Raw genomic sequence first — 19,381 nt, 5'->3', positions numbered from 1 at the left:
GTCTTACTTATGTAACAAAAGCAGATATCTTTGAAATTGGTTTCCAAATCCACAGAAATTTTTGTTTTACTTAGAAATTGAAAAGCTAGAGGTGAGAAATTACATTGTTCTGGACCCAACTTTGAGCACCTGCTGTGTGTCAGTGACTATTTTAACTTTGGGGGTTGGGACACAGAGAAAGGGACACTGAAAAGGGCTTTAAGGGTATGCTTAACAAAGGTTTACTAAAGATGTGAATTTGTTTCATCATACATGGTATGTGTATAAAAACAAGGGTGAGGCTATACTCACTCAAGGGGTAATCCACCCTGGAGAGTCAAATCCCTAATTTGTGAAACCTCAAGTAATACAAAAAGTTTTGTACATTTGAAAAAAAAATTAACACTCTCTGGACTGCTGTCTTTAGCTTACTTTACTTATGTATGTTAAATTCGTTGCCATCTCCCTGAGGTTTCCTGATGCCATGAGAATACGGAAAGAGAAACCACTCTGGAAAAGACTTTGAAGATTGTTTTCTCATCTGCTTTTTATTTTTATATGCAAACAGAGTCCTCTGCAGTTCATCTTATCTCTGTCTTTAGCCAGAAATACTTTGGCCCATAAAAATGGGCCAAAACCTCCAGCTAAGTGAAAAGGTTAAGTATTTGATTCTTTGAAGTGAAATTGTTATTATTTTTGTTCTTAGTGTAACGACACCCCCTCTGTTCCTCTCCTCCTCACACTTTGCGAATCACTGAGCTAGAATCTTTAGGATCTTTACTGTCATCATTAAATTCTCCTCTCACTCTCACGCACTAGCTGATTGCAGGTCCAGAAATGCAGTCTTTACAAAGAGTCTCATGAATTTACTCTGTTCTCTGCACACATACTGCTCCTTCCCCATCGCTGTACACGTGAGTGTTAACTCTAGTTCTTCACCCTTTTTGAGATTGTGACCCCTTGAGTATCTGATGAAAGCATAGGCCCTCTTCCTGAGAAAGCGCATATACTCACGCGTGTACACACATACAAACACACTCACACACACACAATTTTTCAGTCATCTTGAGAGATTCGCAGACCCTGGTTGAGAAAACCTCGTCAGGGCCATTTTCCTGTCTCTGATAGCTCTTGCAACACATAAATCCTCCATATTTTCACCAAGGCTATCTTTCCAAAGTAGATGTAATAATGTCCCTCCCCTGCTTAAAAACTTGACTGTCTTTGTAGAATAAATTCTAGTCTCTTCCGCATGGTCTGTAGGGAACTCCATCACCTAATTCTGTCCCATTTTTTTGGCTTCCCCGCTTTCACGAACTTTCTCCTGCCTGACATACTGTGAGTTTGCATAACTTTTTGCCAACTCATTGAAGTTCTTGTACCTAGAATGCTTACCTACTCACCCTCCCCTTCTCCGTCTGTTTAAAGCATCTACTTTTTCAAAGCTCTGATGACATGATTGTCACTCACAAGACCGTCTTTTTTTTTTTTTCTTAAATGAGGTCTTTTTAAAAATTAATTAATTTATTTATTTGGCTGCGTTGGGTCTTCGTTGCTGTGTGCACGCTTTCCCTAGTTGCAGCGAGTGGGGGCTGCTCTTCATTGCAGTGCGCGGGCTTCTCATTGCGGTGGCTTCTCTTGTTGCGGAGCACGGGCTCTAGGCGCACAGGCTTCAGTAGTTCTGGCATGCAGGGTCAGTAGTTGTGACTTACAGGCTCAGTAGTTGTGGCTCACGGGCTCTAGAGCTCAGGCTCAGTAGTTGTGGCGCACGGGCCTAGTTGCTACGCGGCGTGTGGGATCTTCCCGGACCAGGGCTCAAACATGTGTCCCCTGCATTGGCAGGCAGATTCTTAACCAGGGAAGCCCCACAAGACTGTCTTTTACTCCCTTGTTAATCTCTGCTCATCTTTGTTTCCTGTGCTCATGCAGCACCATCTGCCTGCACTGGAGCATCTGTGAGGTTGAAACTGCTGATATTCAGCTGCTTTTAAAATGTATTATTTCATTTATAAACAGTAGAATTCACTCTTCTTGGTGTACCATTCTGAGCATTTTAACAAATCCTTCACCACCATCAAGATACAGAACAGTTCCATCACCCCCCAGAACATTCCTTCATGCTACCCTCTGTAGTGTTCTGTTTTTTAATATAATTTTGTGTGGTTCAACCGAATGTTTAATCTAAAACTAAATAGCTGTTTGCTTCTTTCTCCTCATTGGATGGTAACTAAATCATGCCTCATTTTTCTGTTTCCCCATCGTTCCTACCATAGAACCTGGTGCATTTTGAGCTCCCAGGGTGTGAGCCTTAGTTGAGTCAACACATGATTGCATGGTTAACACAACTAATTGTAAGGTTTGCTTTAATTGTGAGGTTGAACTTCCCTCATCCTCATTTTCCTGCCTTTTCTTTCTTCATCTGAATCTCCTCCCAGGTCCCCTTGCCCCGTCAGGCCAGAAGCAGCAGCCTCAGCTCCTGCAGCAGCTGGATTTCAGAATTGAATTGCGTGAGGGGGCGGGTCAGGTGTGCTGCCCGCCACCGGCTCCGAGCCCGGGCGTGGGGACAGCCTCTCCTGGGAGGTGGGCACCTGCTGGGCTTCAGGAGACACCTCCGCAGGAGAAGGAATTAGAGAGAAAGTGTCCCCTCATCTTCGCTCTGTCTGCCTCCATGCTCCTCGAGAGCGTCATGGCCCAGCTTACTTGCCCATGTGCTCTGAGAGCAGCAGAGCCACCTGGGGCTGCAGGTGGCAGCCAGTGACCAGTCCTGGGCACCCCTGCTCTCAGATGTCCCTCCCACCGATCCGGGCTCAGGGCATGTCTTTCTCTCCTTTCGTGCAGCCTGTTACACATCACTGAGGATGTGGTGTCTGTGTCTCACGGGGGTCTCCCTGTGCTTATGTTTGCAGGAGAGGAGCTGATGAGTCTCAGGTCTTCAGAGCCGTTGGGATGGGGGTTGATGTTGGGCATTATACACATCAGGACTTCTGAAAACAGACTCATAAGTCCATTTGTGTCACTAGCGTTACTAGCAGGGTTGTTACAGCTGTATACTGCGATGTATGTCTTTTCGACTTTAATAAAATATTATAGAACATCTACATGCAGGTAGTAAGCATGAGCTCCATTGCTTGATTTAATTAAAATGCTTTCTTTCATACGAACAGTGGTTAAAATATAAAAGTAAACAAAATATCAGAAAATATTTTTAAAGTGGAAAGGTTAAGGGAGTGGTAAAAGTGTTCAAAAACAGAGCTGCATGTAGGGCTTCCAAGCGATAGGCAGGGCACTTTGGCACAGATTCAGGTAACTGTAGCAATGAACCTGGGTGGAGTGAACATAGTAAGGTCAGTCTTTCCACTGCAGTGTTTAGCAATGTAAGCAGGCTTTGATGTTAAAGAGAAAGTGAGTGGACAGAAAATGTCCCATTATCTATATCGTGTCAGGTTTCTATGACATTATAACATTTCTTACTATGAAAGGCTCTGTCCCCACTGCCTGCTATTGTTTTGCGAGGAAAGTGGGTATTAGATATCAATTTAGATTTGGGGAGGTGAGTAAAAGTTCAGATTGTGTTTCCAGATAAGGCGTTTTCTCCAGTGGTTTCTAGTAGTACAAACAAACAAATATCACGTTGCTCTTAGAGCATTTTCCGATTTCAGTGCAGATATCTCAGCCCTTTGTGGAGCGTGAATCTGGATCCTTCTAGAAACTCTGCTTTGATGGACATAAACGATGAAGACTTAAAGAACTCTTAAAGAGCTGACTTAATTTCCCACCTCTGCCTGCTACACCGTAACCCATGGATGGGTTGGTTCCCTGTGAAGCCCAGGCCTCCCCGGGCCCTGACGGCCGTGGCTAGCCCTGGAAGGGTTCAGCCACTGCACCCCTTGGGGACCTGGGTTCTAATCTGCAGACTCCAGCTTGGCGCCAGTACACAGAGACATTATGCTTGGTGGGAAGGGGCGCCCAGCTCCCCTCAGAACGTTATGTGTGCGTGGTGTGCGAGCGGGAGTTGCCCAGGCCCAGTGTCCTGGGAGCAGCAGCAGCCCCTGCACGGCGGAGGCCAGTCTTGCACCCAGAGCTGCTGAGATTCTCGGCACCAGGAAGAATGATTTTGATTTTGACTCCTAACCAGTTTGTCCCTAAATTGGTTTGAAGAGCATCAGAATCTCTTCTCTCTGAAATATCACTGTTTTTTTAAATAAATTTATTTTTATTTATTTATTTTTGGCTGTGTTGGGTCTTTGTTGCTGCGCGCAGGCTTTCTCTAGTTGCAGCGAATAGGGGCTGCTCTTCGTTGCGGTTGTGAGGGCTTCTCATTGTGGTGGCTTCTCTTGTTGCGGAGCACAGGCTCTAGAGCGCAGGCTCAGTAGTTGTGGCTCATGGGCTCTAGGGAACAGGCTCAGTAGTTATGGCGCACGGGCTTAGTTGCTCCGCGGCATGTGGGATATTCCTGGACCAGGGCTCGAACCCGTGTCCCCTGCATTGGCAGGTGGATTCTTAACCACTGTGCCACCAGGGAAGCCCTGAAATATCTCTTTTAAATTATCCAGTCTTTTCTTTTAAAAAGTTAACACCTATATAAAGCAGTCACTTGTTTTTATTTGTGAATGAATAAATGAGTTTCCCACTACCAGATAGCCAAAACCAGGTCTTTGAGGTTTAAAGGGGAGGAGGATGGCAGGGGAAGGGGGACTTTGGAGGAGAAGGAGAGTGGCCTGGAGAGGCCCAGCTCAGCGGGTTTGGCTCAGATGGATGCTGAGGTTCCCCGAAGGCAGAGGAAGGAAGGCCTGGAGAACACAGGATACCAAGAACAAGCTGCTTTTTTTTACTTTACCTTTGGCCAACTCCAGCCACAAGGGAACTACTGGACATTTGTTTTGAAGAATGTGGAATTAAATGAAAAGTCTCAAGAAGCCTCCTTTTCTGCATCCTCGTGCAGAAGCGAGGCCTGCATTCCCTGCCCCACCCACCCCAGGCATGCTCCCTGCTGTGAGTGCTCACTGGCCGTCAGCAGTGCTGCCACAGCTGTGGTCCTCCACCCTCAGGTGGGCCTTCATACACATGCCACAGAACCCTCCAATGATTAGGCTGATGAGGTTTACTCTTTTTTCCTTTAAAAAATTAATTTAGCAAAGTAACTATTCTGTACCAGGCCTAACTGGGTCTCCTGCCATTCCACTCAGGCATTAACCACCCAGAATTAGCACAGACCCCACAAGTTACAGGGCCTGGTAACCAACAAGATTTCCTTTACTTCAGATGCCACCTGCACTTCTGACCAAGCGGCTATAAGTGAGGGGGTTCCCATGATCCCTTCAGGCTGGATAACTTACCAGAACAATGCTTAAAACTCAGGAAAGCACTGTGGTTATGATTGCAGTCTTATTAAAAAGAGGACCAGCCCAATGAAGAGATGCATGGGGTGAGGTCTGGGAAAGAATGCAGAGCTTCTGCTCCGTTCCTCATGTTCCTCAGCGAGCATCACCCTCCCGGCACATCTGTGTGTTCACCAGACAGGAAGCTCTGCTGAGTTTTATGGGCCAGATATTTTACTGGGGTTTCATTACAGAAGCGCGATTGACTGAATCATGGGCCACGTGATTGAAGTCAGCCCTCAGCCCTCTCCTCCCTCCGTGGAGGTCAGGCAGCGGAAAGTCCCGCCAGCTCTCTCATCACAGAGTTGGTCTTCCTGGTGCCCAGCCCTCAGCCGGAAGCCGGAAGCCATCCCCATCCGGGGAGTTAGCACGTGAGCGTAACAGAGACACTCCTGTCACTCAGGAGATGTTAAGGGTTGTGCACGCTCCATGCCGGAAACCCGGGACGAAGACCAGACAGGTTCTTTATTACACTACGGTAATATAGTCATATGGCTTAATACGTTACAGAGTACTACAGGATCAAATATCTTTAACTTTCAGAAGCATTCAAAGATTAAATACCTTTAACTTTTCTATGGAACTTACCTCCGCGTTTTAGGTAACGTGCTTGTTGCCATGTCTCTTGTGTGACTACGTTAGACATTCTCCGCTGCCGTCCTATTGCGGAAGATGAGGGGGAAGCCCCCTCCCTAGGCTCCCCTCCCTCTTCTAACTTACCTCTCAGAATTCTGACACTATATAGTGTGACTATATAAATATTACTCACTGCTGAGCCAAGTAGAGTATTATGACCATTTTCTCCTTTCTTGTGCAAATTTTTGTTTTCCTTGGACTTAAAAATTCCCTCATCTTTTTATTTGCTTAATTTTCTATGCAGCTATTATTATGTCTTTTTAAACTGGTAAGCAAATTACGGAGTCCTCCTTAATGTTATTTTTCATGTGGTCACAAACTGCACGTCTGTGGGTTTTCCCTGGGGACCCTGCTGGAGCCTGTCCTCTGGCTCCAGTCACATGTATTATCCCTAGGCCTTTGCACGGCTGTTTTTCTTGGGCGTCATTTCACTGTCATTCCAGGGGTTTCCCTCACCTCTCCTGTTCCTGGCTCCAGTGAGGCCACCGCCATTGGCGTTCTGAGAATGGGGACATCTCAGTTTATGATGCTTTCAGCTACAGGTAGGAGCCAACTACAAGTGACTAAACAGAAAGGACATTTACTATATCAGATAAGTCAGGAGCTAGGCTGGTGCAGGGTCAGCTTAGTGATATCTTCAAACATAGATTCTTTCAAACTTTCAACTCTTTGGGCTTCTGTGTGAGGATTTGGGCTCATGGACCAGCTCCGAGGTGCCTGCCATGTTTCAAGTGTCATATGTAGACAATATCCAGAAGCGAAAAATGAACCGTTTTCTCTGGTGAGCCTCTTTTTAAAGATCAGAAACTCCTTTTCTCAAAACCTCTTCGCCAACTTTAGTTCACATCTCAGGCCATAGCACAGGGAATGGAATCGCCATAACTGGTTTCTAGGAAGGATTCGCCTTCCTGGGGCCGATACCCCCCTTCCTGCAAAACAGACGACCACTTAATAGAGGAATAAAGTCAGGGTTTGTTAGCAAGAAAGGAGGAGGATGGCTGTTGAGTAGGCCATCAGCTGCTGTGGTGTCAAAGGATTTGGTAAACTGAATGTCCGAGAACGTCCGTGTTGCCCACCCACTGGATGGTTGCTGGGGGTACCATTGCAGGGCAGAGGTCACTTCCCCCTCATTCTGCAGCCTTCCAGTTTCCAGTCTTGTCCCTAAATGGCGTTTTCATCTTCAACCTTTTGTGTGTTCCTGTTCCTCCCTCTTTTGTGGAAATTTTTAGGAAATTCTCTTTATCCCCAGTATTCTGATGTGCTGTGAAGTAGGTCTTTTTTTTATTCATTGTGATGGGAACTTGAAACTTCCAAGTGGAAACCTGAAACCAGAAAATATCTTCCAAACTTTGGGAAGTTGTTTAGTGATGTTTTCTTCCTCTCTTGTTGGGACTGTTGGACTATCTTTTAATTTCTCTCTCTTTTTATCTCTATTCCCCACCTCCCTTATCCTTTTATTTTTTCTGCTTTATGAGATAATTTCACAACTTTATCTCCCAAATTTCCATTGATTCCTTTTCCCCTTCTCCCATATTTTTAGTTTTCAAGAGCGCTTTTGTTCTCTGTTCTATTTTTAAAGAGCAGTAAGTGACAGAGGAATGAAAGATAAAGTGGGTGAATATTCCAGGAAACTTCGTTGTGCAAGCGAGGGAATCAGAGGTTGTTCATACTCCATGGATTTCAGCATCCCTGAAGAGGTGTAGGCAGTCAGCTTAGTAGAAGAAAAGGAGTTTAAAGGACGTTTGTTTTTTCTCAGATTAATGTTCTTAGGTTTCTTAGACCCCTGCATTTGTTATTACTTGTAAATGACATTAACTCTACATTCCTGACTACGAAAGTAATACATGTTTATTGTAGAAATTTTGGAGAATACAAGAAATCACAAAGAAAAACATAAAAATTGTGTGAATCCCACCACTCAGAGATAACCCATTATTAATATTTGAGCGTTCTCTGTGCTATCTCTAATAGTATATGAATACATATATTCCTTCTAAAAACAAAATTAGAATCTGACTGTAGGTCGTTTCTATATTTTTTTTCCAGTTAACAATGCATCACATATTTTGAATATTCTTAGCTTTAAATATTTTTTCAAGATCATTTTTTTCTTTCAAATTAAAAAAAATTAATAGACTATATTTTAGAGCAGCTTTATGTTCACAGCAAAATTGAGCAGAAAGTGCAGAGTTTTCCCATATGCTCCCTGTCCCCACATGTGTTCACTGCCCCACTATCAACAGCCACACCAGGGTACTACATTTCTTAAAATTGGTGAACTGACATTGATACCTCATTATCACCCCAGATCCATAGTTTACATTAGTATTCACTTTTGCTTTGCTTTTTAATTAATTAATTAATTTATTTTTGGCTGCGTTGGGTCTTTGTTGCTGCGTGCAGAGTTTCTCTAGTTGCAGCGAGTGGGGGCTACTCTTCGCGGCTGTGCGCAGGCTTCTCATCATGGTGGCTTCTCTTGTTGCGGAGCACGGGCTCTAGGCACGCGGGCTTCAGTAGCTGTGGCGCGCGGGCTCTAGAATGCAGGCTCAGTAGTTGTGGCGCACAGGCTTAGTTGCTCCGTGACATGTGGGATGTTCCGGGACCAGGGCTCGAACCCGTGTGCCCTGCATTGGCAGGCAGATTCTTAACCACTGCGCCACCAGGGAAGTCCCAGGATTCACTTTTTGTGTTGTTCATTCTGTAGGTTTGGACAAGGTGTAATGACATGTACCCACCATTACAGTATCATACAGAATAGTTCCCCACTCTAAAAATGTCCTGTGCTCCACTCCACCTTTTAATCTCTCTCCCCAACCCTCTAACTCCTGGCAACCACTGATCTTTTTACTATCTCTGTAGTTTTGCCTTTTCTAGAATGTCATATAGTTGGAATCATATACTATGTAGCCTTTTTTGGACTGGCTTCTTTCACTTAGTAATATGCATTTAAGCTTCCTTCATGTCTTTCTGTGGCTTGATAGATAGCGCATTTCTTTTTCTTTTTTTTTTTTTTTTTTTTTTTTTGCTGAATAATATTCCATTGTCTGGATGTACCAAAGCTTATCCATTCACCTGCTGAAGGACATCTTGGTTGCTTCCAAGTTTTGGCAATTATGAATGAAGCTGCTGTAAACATCATGTGCAGGTTTTTGTGTGGACCTAAGTTTTCAGCTCATTTGGGTAAATTCTAAGGAGTGTGATTGCTGGATTATATGGTAAGAGTATGTATAGTTTTGTAAGAAACTACCAAACTGTCTTCCAATCAAGATCCGTTTCAATAGCAATGTGATATTTCATTGTAAGTTTACACCATAGTTTACTTGACTAATTCCAAATTTTTGAACGTTTATATTCTTTCCAATTGTAACCCTGGGATGAACATTCTTCTTTTTAAATCTTTGCATACATTGCTAATTATTTGCTGGATGTAAATCTCTCAAATTGGATTCCTGGTCCAGGAGATCTGGTCATTTAGAACTGTGTAAGCACTGTGACATGGTCTTTCCCAAAGGTTGTACCCCTGACTTAGGCTCTGCCAATGGGGAACGAGACTGACTGCCTCCCATGCTCTCGGTAACATCATATATTACTGTACTGGTTTCCCAGGACTGCAGTAGCACAAATTTTGGGGCTTTAAACAACAGAAATTTATTCTCTCACAGTTCTGGAGACTAGAAGTCAGAATAAGGTGTCAGCAGGCCTGTGCTCCTTCCGAAGGCTCTGGGGGAGGATTCTGCCTTGCTGCTTCTCACTTCTGATCCTCTGACAGTCCTGGGTGGTCATTGGCTTACAGCTGCATTACTCTAGTCTAGCCTCCATTGTCACATGGCCTATCCCATGCTTTTGTATCTCTGTGTGTCCTCTCCTCTTCCTAGAAGGACCCCAGCCATTGAGTTTAGGGCCCACCTAATCTACTATGATCTCATCTTAAGTCATTATATACGCAAAGACCCTGTTCCAAATAAGGTCACTCTCTGAGGTTCCTGGTGGACATGAATTTGGGGAATACTATCCATACCACTACGATTATCTTTAAATTTCTTTTCTAATCAGAACAGGGGGGAAAGCATCCTTTTTTTTTTTTTAATTTGTATTTATGTAGTGCAATTCGTATTACTAGTGATGTTGAAATCTTTTGGTATGGTTATTTGCATGTATTTCTTGTTTTGTAAATTGTTTGTAGCCCTTACCTAGTTTTCAATTCAATGGTTTACCTTAACTCATCGAACAATCTGGAATTTATTTTTATTTATGAAAAGACGTAGAGATGTACCTTTGTCTTCCTCTTACATCTTGCATCTTCTCCTCTAATTATATCCTGGATCTGATCACTTCTCACCCCTCCTCTACTGCCTGCGAGGTCCAAGCCATCCTTTTGTTTCTCCACCCAGTTTGATCTCCACCAGCAGCCAGAACAGTCCTTTTCAAATGTAAATCAGACCCTGTGGCTCTTCTGCTCAAAGCCCTTCAATGGATCTGCTCACGTTTGGAACAAAAGCCTGAGGCCCGCTCGTGGTCCTGGGGTCTGAACCTCCTCCCCCGCCTCTCCTGCCCCTCTGCCCCAGCCCTCCCTCCTGTTTATCCCAATGCGTTTGCAGATCCAGGCCTTCAGGCAACTCTGCTGAAATCTGCTCTACGTATTTTAGGCCTCAGGCCCAGCTCTGAGAGGTCAAAGAATTGATAACAAATGGAGCTGCTCCCAAGCAGGCCTGTTCCCCAGCTCTGCAGCTCATTTTGTTTGAGCGTGGTATTTTGTCTTCAAGTTGCCTACTGCAAATACATGTCTTTATTTGGAGTTTTAAAAGTTAAATTCCCATAAAGGAATTTCCCATTGCTATGATCTGCTTAGATTGCTGCTTTTCACAAAAGTTCTACTCCGATTCCTGAGAAAGAAAGGACAAATATCTCCAAGACTGCAAAGGGAAATTTTCTGATTTTTTAGTATTTTGAAACTTGGTAAGATTAAACATGTCAGAGTGAACACTTAATAATTTCTCAATGAGTAAGGCTTTAATCTTTATCTTCTGTTTTACCAAATGCCAAGGAGATCCTTCTAGGTAAATATTACACGATATTATAAGTACATTTGATCCTGGAAGGAAACTAAATATTAAATTTGTGTTATGCGTGTTGTGCCTTTGTAAAATATTCATCTTGAGCTTCATATAGAGCTTGGGGAAGATGACACATAGATGAGTTGGAAAGTTTTGCTTCATTCAGGCTCACCCTCCTCTGAGTGTATGAAGACAGGAGATGGGTGTGAGAGGGGTGGAGGGGACCGGGCAGGTGTGTTTATGAGAAGCCTGGCCTTGTTCACTGAGGCTTGGCTTGCCTGTAAATCACTCAGGTCAAGACCTGGCCTGTGAGATAGAAAAGGTACTTTTCTTAAATAGGGTTGGCAGTTGTGTTGTTTTTTCCTTGGAAGTGAATGGCATGTAACTCTTGTTAACTTGCTGAACTGTTGGTTTCCACATTCTCTAGCTCTTACCAGTTTCTTTTGGATCAAACTAATTCCTTTAGGGCAGGGCAAATGGTACTTTAGTGCAATTTATTGAGTAGAGGAGTTCTGTCTTAACAGAACTGCTTCATGGTCAAAAAGGAGCGTTAATGAAGAAGATTCCCATATTCCTGGTCATTTTTAAAAGGTGTTTATATATGGGACTAGGAATCTATCCCTGTAAACCTACATGAGTATTGTGACTGGATAGAAAGTTTCTTTTTCTTTACTTTATTTTTTAATTTATTTTTTATTAAAAACATTTTTTTTTTATTGAGGTAACATTGATTTTTAACATTCTGGAAAGGTTCTTTTTAAAATTAAGCCTGACCCTTGATTGTTTTTAACTGTTTTTAACTGTAATTAACTGAGTTTGTTTTACCCTTACTTTACTAATGATTTCTTCTCCTGTTTGTACTGTTAGAACAAAATACAAACTAATGACACTGAAGTATTAACTTACCTTTCTCAAGCAGTTGAACCTGTAACTTTCAAATAACCAGCAAGGGAAAAAATATAATGTTGCATTTCTTTCAGTGAAAAGGTTTTTAAAATTGCATTTCTTTATGGTCTGTTTTTGTTTGTTTCCCATTTTACGATTTTCTCACAAAATAGAATTTCAAAGATCTCCATGATTTAATTAAAGAACCAAATGTGACATTTTAAAATTTTCATTTGCTATCTGGATTTTTTTTCCTATTTATCGTCCAACCCTTGGAAATAGAGTCGTTTGGGGGTTGGTGGCATGAACTAGAGGGTTAATACAGAAATACATGGTTTATTTTTCCATATTATTTAAAATGTTTGTAGTCCTTTTATTTTGTGTTACTAAGAAAAATCAGATTAAATATAGAATTATAGGCTGGTACTTAATATGTGAACAGTATAAAAAGATCTGACTATTTACAATAGCCAAGAAGACATGGAAGCGACCTAAATGTCCATCAACAGATGAATGGATAAAGAAGATGTGGTAGATATATACAATGGAATATTACTCAGCCATAAAAAAAGAATGAAATAATGCCATTTGCAGCAACATGGATGGACCTAGAGATTATCCTACTAAGTGAAGTAAGTCGGGCAGAGAAAGACAAATATCATTAGATATCACTTATATGTGGAATCTAAAAAAATGATACAAATGAACTTAGTTATAAAACAGAAACAGACTCACAGACATAGAAAGGAAATTTATGGTTACCACAGGGGAGGAAAAGGAGAGGGAGAGGGATAAATTAGGACTATGGGATTAACAGATACAAACTATTATATATAAAATAGATAAACAACAAGGCCCTACTGTATAGCACAGGAAACTATATTCAATATCCTGTAACAAACCATAATGGAAAAGAATATGAAAAAGAATGTATATATGTATAACTGGAAAAAAAAAAGATCTGAATTATGATTGACCATGAGGCAAACATATCACCAATTGAGAAATGTTATTAAAAGTGACACTAGTTCATGGCTGAGGATCAGAGCACGCAAGGGGCTTCTGTGGTTGTTGGAAGCTATGGGAAGAGGAAGCCCGAGCGGTGTGGATCAGGGACCTCCTCCTCAGACAGCTGTGGTTCTGCAGAGTTTTGCTCTGGAGGTCTGAAATGCAGAGTTATGCTGCCGGCTAACGTTGACTGAACCCAGCTATGATTATGAAAGCAAGAATGGTCAAACCAAACAGCAACTACGTGCCAGTCAAGGATCGTTCAGAGGGACCCGTGTCTGTGTTGTGATCTCCAGGATGGGTGACCGGCACTGTCGTGCTGTGACACATAGAGGGGAGACGGCCTGTCCTCAGTGGTAGACGCTCAATGTCCTGTCCCTCTCTACAGGCTTTCCCCAGGTGTGCCAGTTCTCATCCCTTCTCTGTGAAGGCCACTCACTGCTCTGCTGACACCTCTTCTCGGAAGCCCTCCTAGACATCCTCGCCTTCCCGGCCTGACTTCGGTATCTTATGCGCATTCCTGTGACAGATGTTGACCCTTGTGCTACTGAGGAAGGTTTCTTTCTCTCACTAGATTATGAACTTCTGGAGGGTGGATTCCACATCTTCTCCGTTTGTATCTCTGGACCAGCAGACTCAGCACCAGGCACAGAGCAGACATTCAGTAGGGTTGATTTGAACCCAAATGTAACTTGAGGGCCCACTGTGCCCGGCGTCAGGCTGGGTGCTGACCTGCGTTCATTACTCATCTAATCCTCAGAGTCAGAAATTACATCATAGGTGCAGGCTGTGCAGCTTGGAAGCAGAGCCTGAATCCTGTCTGACTCTGCTAGCATTACGCCTACTAAAGCGTGGGGATGGTAAGATGATAATGCACTTGAAAACTCGCAGGGTTCAGGTCATGTCAACGTCTAACAGCACAAAGAGCAATTTTATTTAAGCAGAAAGGATTTATTTGGGAATAGCAGAGGAATTGCCATTCGGGACAAGCAAACTGGTGGCCCCTAGGCTAGTCCAGTGAACAGAGGAGAACGTTCTTTGTGGAGGAAAGGAGGAGGCTGGCAGAAGATGTTTGGAATAAAAGTCACTGGAGGAAAACAGAAGTGCAGAATGGAGGCGGCTTCCCTGTGGCTGCAGGCAAGGACCCTGCAGCTTGTGATGTCGTCTGGAGACCCTCCTCCTTCTTGCTGGGCCCTGCGGGCTGGGCCGGCACCCTCCTTCCCAGCTTCCCGCCTCCAGTTCTGAGTCACGTTTCCTTCACACATGTTCACAGTCCAGATAGTACATCCTTGACTTTATTGCCGCAAAGCGATTTGGCCAAAATCTGACGGATTTTGCACCGTAACCTCTAAGGTCTGACTGTAGCACCTGCCTGAGTCAGTATCTCTTCTGTCTTCTGGACGGGGCAGTTGTGTATATAGTTATCAGTTTCGCGAAATTACCTGTGGTTACAGCCTGGAATATAGACATTTAAAATGGATTATATTAGTAGAAAGGGAGTTTGTTTAATACAGTCCCTTTATTCCTCCTCTGCGCATTAAACATAGCTAATCACAATATGAATATGGATCAAAGTGAACATGTTTCTAATATATTTTGTGATGAGTGTATGGTGCAGACTCACTTTGTTGTTCTAGATCATGGGTCAGCAAACCTTTGTAATGACCAGACAGCAAATATTTTAGGCTTTGTGGACCAAATATGGTGTCTGTTGTATATTCTTTTTTTTGTTGTTGTTAGCCCTTTAAAATAATAAAAACCATTCTTAGCTCTGTTTGGCTCTCAGGTTGTAGTTTGCTGACCCCTGTTCTAGATTAAATGAGCACTTTAATTAAGCTACCATCTCTTAAAGGATATGGAAAAAAAAGCCAGAAAAATGGATCATAGAAAAGTAACAAATAATGAAAATTATTCAGAGTTTTAAAAATTGGGATTATTTAACATAGAGTCGGTTAGAGATTTTATTACTATTTTTTATGTAGCAGCTTTATTGAGATATTCACATAAAATACAATTCATCCATTTAAAGTATACATTTCAGTGGTTTTTAATATATTAACAGTTATGCAGCTGTCACCACAATCTAATTTTAAAACTTTTTCATCACCACAAAGAAATCCTGGGCTTAGTCACTGCCCATTCCCTCCCTCATCCCCTCCACCAGCCCTAGAGAACCACTAATCTATTTTCTGTCTCTGTAGATTTGCCAGTTCTGGGCATTTCATATTAATGGAATAATATATTCTTCTTTCACTTAGTATGATGTTTTCAAGGTTCGTTCATATTGTAGCATGTATCAGTACTTCATTCCTTTTTGGTGCCTAATAATATTTTATCATATGGATGTGCCACATTTTATTTATTCATGTATCAATTGATAGACATTTGGGCTGTTTCTATTTTTTTGGCTATTCTGAGTAATGTTGTTGTGAACATTTGTGTACGGATGTATGTTTTGTGGCTGTGTAGGCATATGTTTTCATTTCTCTTGGATATAAACCTAGGAGGAGAATTGCTAAGTCATCTGACAGTTCTGTGCCTTGCTGAATGGCGGCTGCACTGTTTCCATTTTCACCAGCCATGTCTGAGGGCTCAGGTCCTCCACGCCCTCACCAGCACTCCTTATTGTTCATCTTTTGATTATAGCCAGTCTGGTGTCTGAGAATTAGAATTCTATTGTGGTTTCGATTTGCATCTCCCAGTGGTTAATCTTGTTGAGCATCTTTTTGTGAGATTTTGGGCCATTTGTATGTCTTCTTTGGATAAATGTTTATTCAGACCTTTTGCCAATTTTTCAGTTGGGTTATTTATTTTTTTATTATTGAGTTATAGGCATTTTTTATATACTTTGGATAGAAGTTGCTTATCAGATATATTATTTGCAAATATTTCTCTCCCACTGTGTGGGTTGTCTTTTCAGTTGATTGATGCTGTCCTTTGAAGCACAAAACTTTAAAAATCCTTTTGAGGTCTAATTTATTTGCTTTTTCTTTTTTTTTCTTTTTCTTTTTTTTTTTAACATCTTTATTGAAGTATAATTGCTTTACAATGGTGTGTGCTTTTTCTTTTGTTGATTGTTCTTTTGGTATCATATCTGAGAAACCATTGCTAAATCTGAGGTCACAAAGATTAACTCCTCTGTTTTCTACCAAGAGTTTTCTAGTTTTAGCTCTTACATTTAAAGTTGGTGACTCATTTTGAGTTAATTTGTAGATGGTGTGAGGTAGGAGTCCAAACTCATACTTTTGCATGTTGTTATCCAGTTGTTCTGCATCAGTTGTTGAAATTGTTGAATTGTCCTGGCACCTTTGTTGAAAATCCATTGACAATAAATACATTTTTGTTTGTACAGTTTGTTTTTGGACTCTAGCTTCTATTCCGTTCATCCATGTGTCTCTCTTTAGGCCAGAGCCACTCTGTGCAGTAAGTTTTGAAATTGGGAAATGTCAATCCTCCCACTTTTTTTTTCTTTTTCAAGATTGTTTTAGCTATTCTGGGTACACTGTATGTTCATATGGGTTTTAGGGTGAGCTTGTCAATTTCTTTTTTTAAAAAGGCAGTTGGGACTTTTTTTTTTTTTGGCCATGCCACACAGCATGCGGGAACTTAGTTCCCTGACCAAGGATGGAACCCGCACCCTCAGCAGTGGAAGTGCGGAGTCTTAACCACTGGACCACCAGCGAAGTCCGACAGCTGGGACTTCGATGGAGCTGCGCTGAGTCTGTAGAGCGATTGGTACAATGCTGCCAACTCCACAGTATTAAGGCCTCCAGTTCTTGAACATTGGATGTCTTTCCTTTTAGTTCAGTCTTTTTAAATTTCTTTCAAGGATGTTTTGTAGTTTTTAGTATACAAATCTTGTGCTGGTTTTGTTAAATTTATTCCTAAGTATCGTATTCCTTTTGATGCTATTGTAAATGGAATTATTTTCTTATTGACTACTATTTAAAAAAAAAATTTCATTTATTTATTTATTTTTGGCTGCATCGGGTATTAGCTGCGGCACGTCTTAGCTGCGGCACGTGGGTTCTGTTGTTGTGGTGCACAGGTTCTCGAGTTGTGGGGTGCGGGCTCCAGAGCACGTTGCCTCTATAGTCGCAGCATGCGGGATCTCTAGTTGTGGCATGCAGGCTTAGTTGCCCCATGGCATGTGGGATCTTAGTTCCCCCATGGCGTGTGGGATCTTAGTTCCCTGACCAGGGATCAAACCCGTGTCCCCTGCACTGGAAGGCGGATTCCTAACCATTGGACCACCAGGGAAGTCCCTTGACTACTATTTTTAAGAATATAAAGTGTTAACAGATTTTTGTCCGTATTAGAGAGATACGGAATATTTTTTCCCAGTTTATAAAGGACCAAATACAAGGAAATGGTGTTAAAAACTAAAACAGGAGAAGTTTAATTGGAAACAAGGAAGTCCTGTGTGAGAATTAAGAGCAAAGGAGGCTTTGGAGTTCTGAGGCTCCACGGTTCGGACAAGAGTCAGCACTGGAGCCTAGAAGAGTCAGCTGTGTCCCAGTCTCTTTCCCATCCACTTGAATCAGGCGCTTGTCTCCCCTGCTCCCCTGAAACTGCTCTCCTGGGAAGTCACCAGTGGCTTATTGGCAGACCTTCGTGCTGCCAAGGTCACAGTCGTGTTGGTCAGCCAGCCTCCTCCTCCTGGACTGTCCTCGGCACCAGTGAAACCCTCTGCGTCTGGGAGCATGTCCCCAGGACCCACATGCCTCTGGTTCTCCTTCTGCCCCACATCTCAGTGTTGGCCCCGGGCCTGGTTCCTGGGCTTCCCCTTCTTTCTGGACTCGTTCCCCTGCTGGCCTTAGCCGGCCTCATGGCTTACCTAGTACATCCAAATGCTAATAGGGACCTCTTTCCTGGACTCCAGAATCACACAGGCCATCGCTTCAAACTGAGTCCAAAACCAAGATCTAACTCCTCCCCTACCCGCTATCTCAGTTAGTGGTGACCTTGTCCTTGTTCCTGCTCAGGCCAGAGATGCTGGGCTCATCCTTGCCCCCTTTCTCTCGTGCTTGTCTGTGTTCAGTCCATCAGCAGGGCTCTCCTGGCCACACCTCAGAGTTGATGCCCCTGTGACTGCCTCTCCCCACCTGCATTTGCCACCCGTGCCTGATCTGGCACCACCTCTCACCTGGATTGGTGCAGTGACTCATTGGCAACTTCCTGTTCTCACGCTGCCCTCCTGCAGTCAGTTTTCCTAGCACACTCTTCAGAGGACCTCAGGATCCTGTGAAAAGGGAAGCTGTGGGTGTCACTCCTCCGCTCAGAGCTCCGCCAGGGCTCCCGTCTCACTCTGGGTAAAGCCCGTGGCTGTCCCTTCTTGTCCCCCCACCTTCCCTTGCCCTGGTGTCTGCTGCGGCTGCCCCGGCCGTCCGGACGTGCACCACTGTGCCAGGCCCTTGTGGCCGCTCGGCCTGTCTGCACAGCTGCATGACCGGGATGCTCAGTGCTTCAGTCTTGCTTTAGTGTCACCTGTGCCGGAACCCCTGTTACAGTCACACTTCCCGTCCCCTCTCACTTTCTCCCTGCCTTATTTTTTTTCCTCAAAGCCCCCACCACCATTTAGTATACTGTATGTTTTACATATTTTTTTAATTGGAATATAGTTGATTTACAATGTTGTGTTACCTTCTGCTGTACAGCAAAGTGATTCAGTTGTACATAGACATATATCCACTCTTTTTTAGAGTCTTTTCCCATATAGGTCATTAAAGAATGTTGACTAGAGTTCCCTGTGCTTACATATTTATTTTGTCAGTTGTGTTTTCCCTACTAGGATGTAAGCTACAGGAGAGCTGGGGTTTGTGCCTGTTCCCTGCTGTATCCTCAGTACCTGTGACAGCATCTGGCACAGAACAAATAGTTACGGCATATTTGGTGAAGAAATGAATTCGCTGGTCCAGTTCCCTGCTATTAGGTGATTATTTGGTGGGTTTCTTTGAGGATGGGATCCTCTTGGCTGTATGATTTTCTTCAAGGACTGTACCTTGATCAGGAGGAAAAGAGAAAACCCACCTTTTCAATGACTTTATTATGATTATTGAACTCCTTATGTGCCTTCCAGTGGCTTTAAACCTCCTGGCAGACCTGTGCTGCTGCAGACGTGGCAGTGGCCGTCATACCCGGAGGCGGCTGAGGCTTAGCCGGAACCACACGTCGGGCCGGACAGGCCTGGGCCCACCATCGGACAAGGCCTCCTGCACCCCGCGAGAATTCGTGGTGGGAATAATTCTTCCAGTTTAAGAATTATTATATTAGCATTATGTAACAAACGTGCTGTATTTCTTTTATCGGATAGATTTTATTTGAAACATTCTGAAATATATTCATTAAATAGAACTATTGATTGAAACGAAAGAACTTTTGCTTTCAGAACATATCTGAGGAGATTCTGTATAGCTGTGTCCTGTGTTCAGATTCCTTTAT

This window comes from Eschrichtius robustus, chromosome 1, assembly GCF_028021215.1.
Source record: "Eschrichtius robustus isolate mEscRob2 chromosome 1, mEscRob2.pri, whole genome shotgun sequence".
Classification (NCBI taxonomy): Eukaryota; Metazoa; Chordata; class Mammalia; order Artiodactyla; family Eschrichtiidae; genus Eschrichtius; species Eschrichtius robustus.
The sequence above is the reverse complement of the archived record's forward strand: the minus strand, read 5'-3'. Positions refer to the sequence as shown.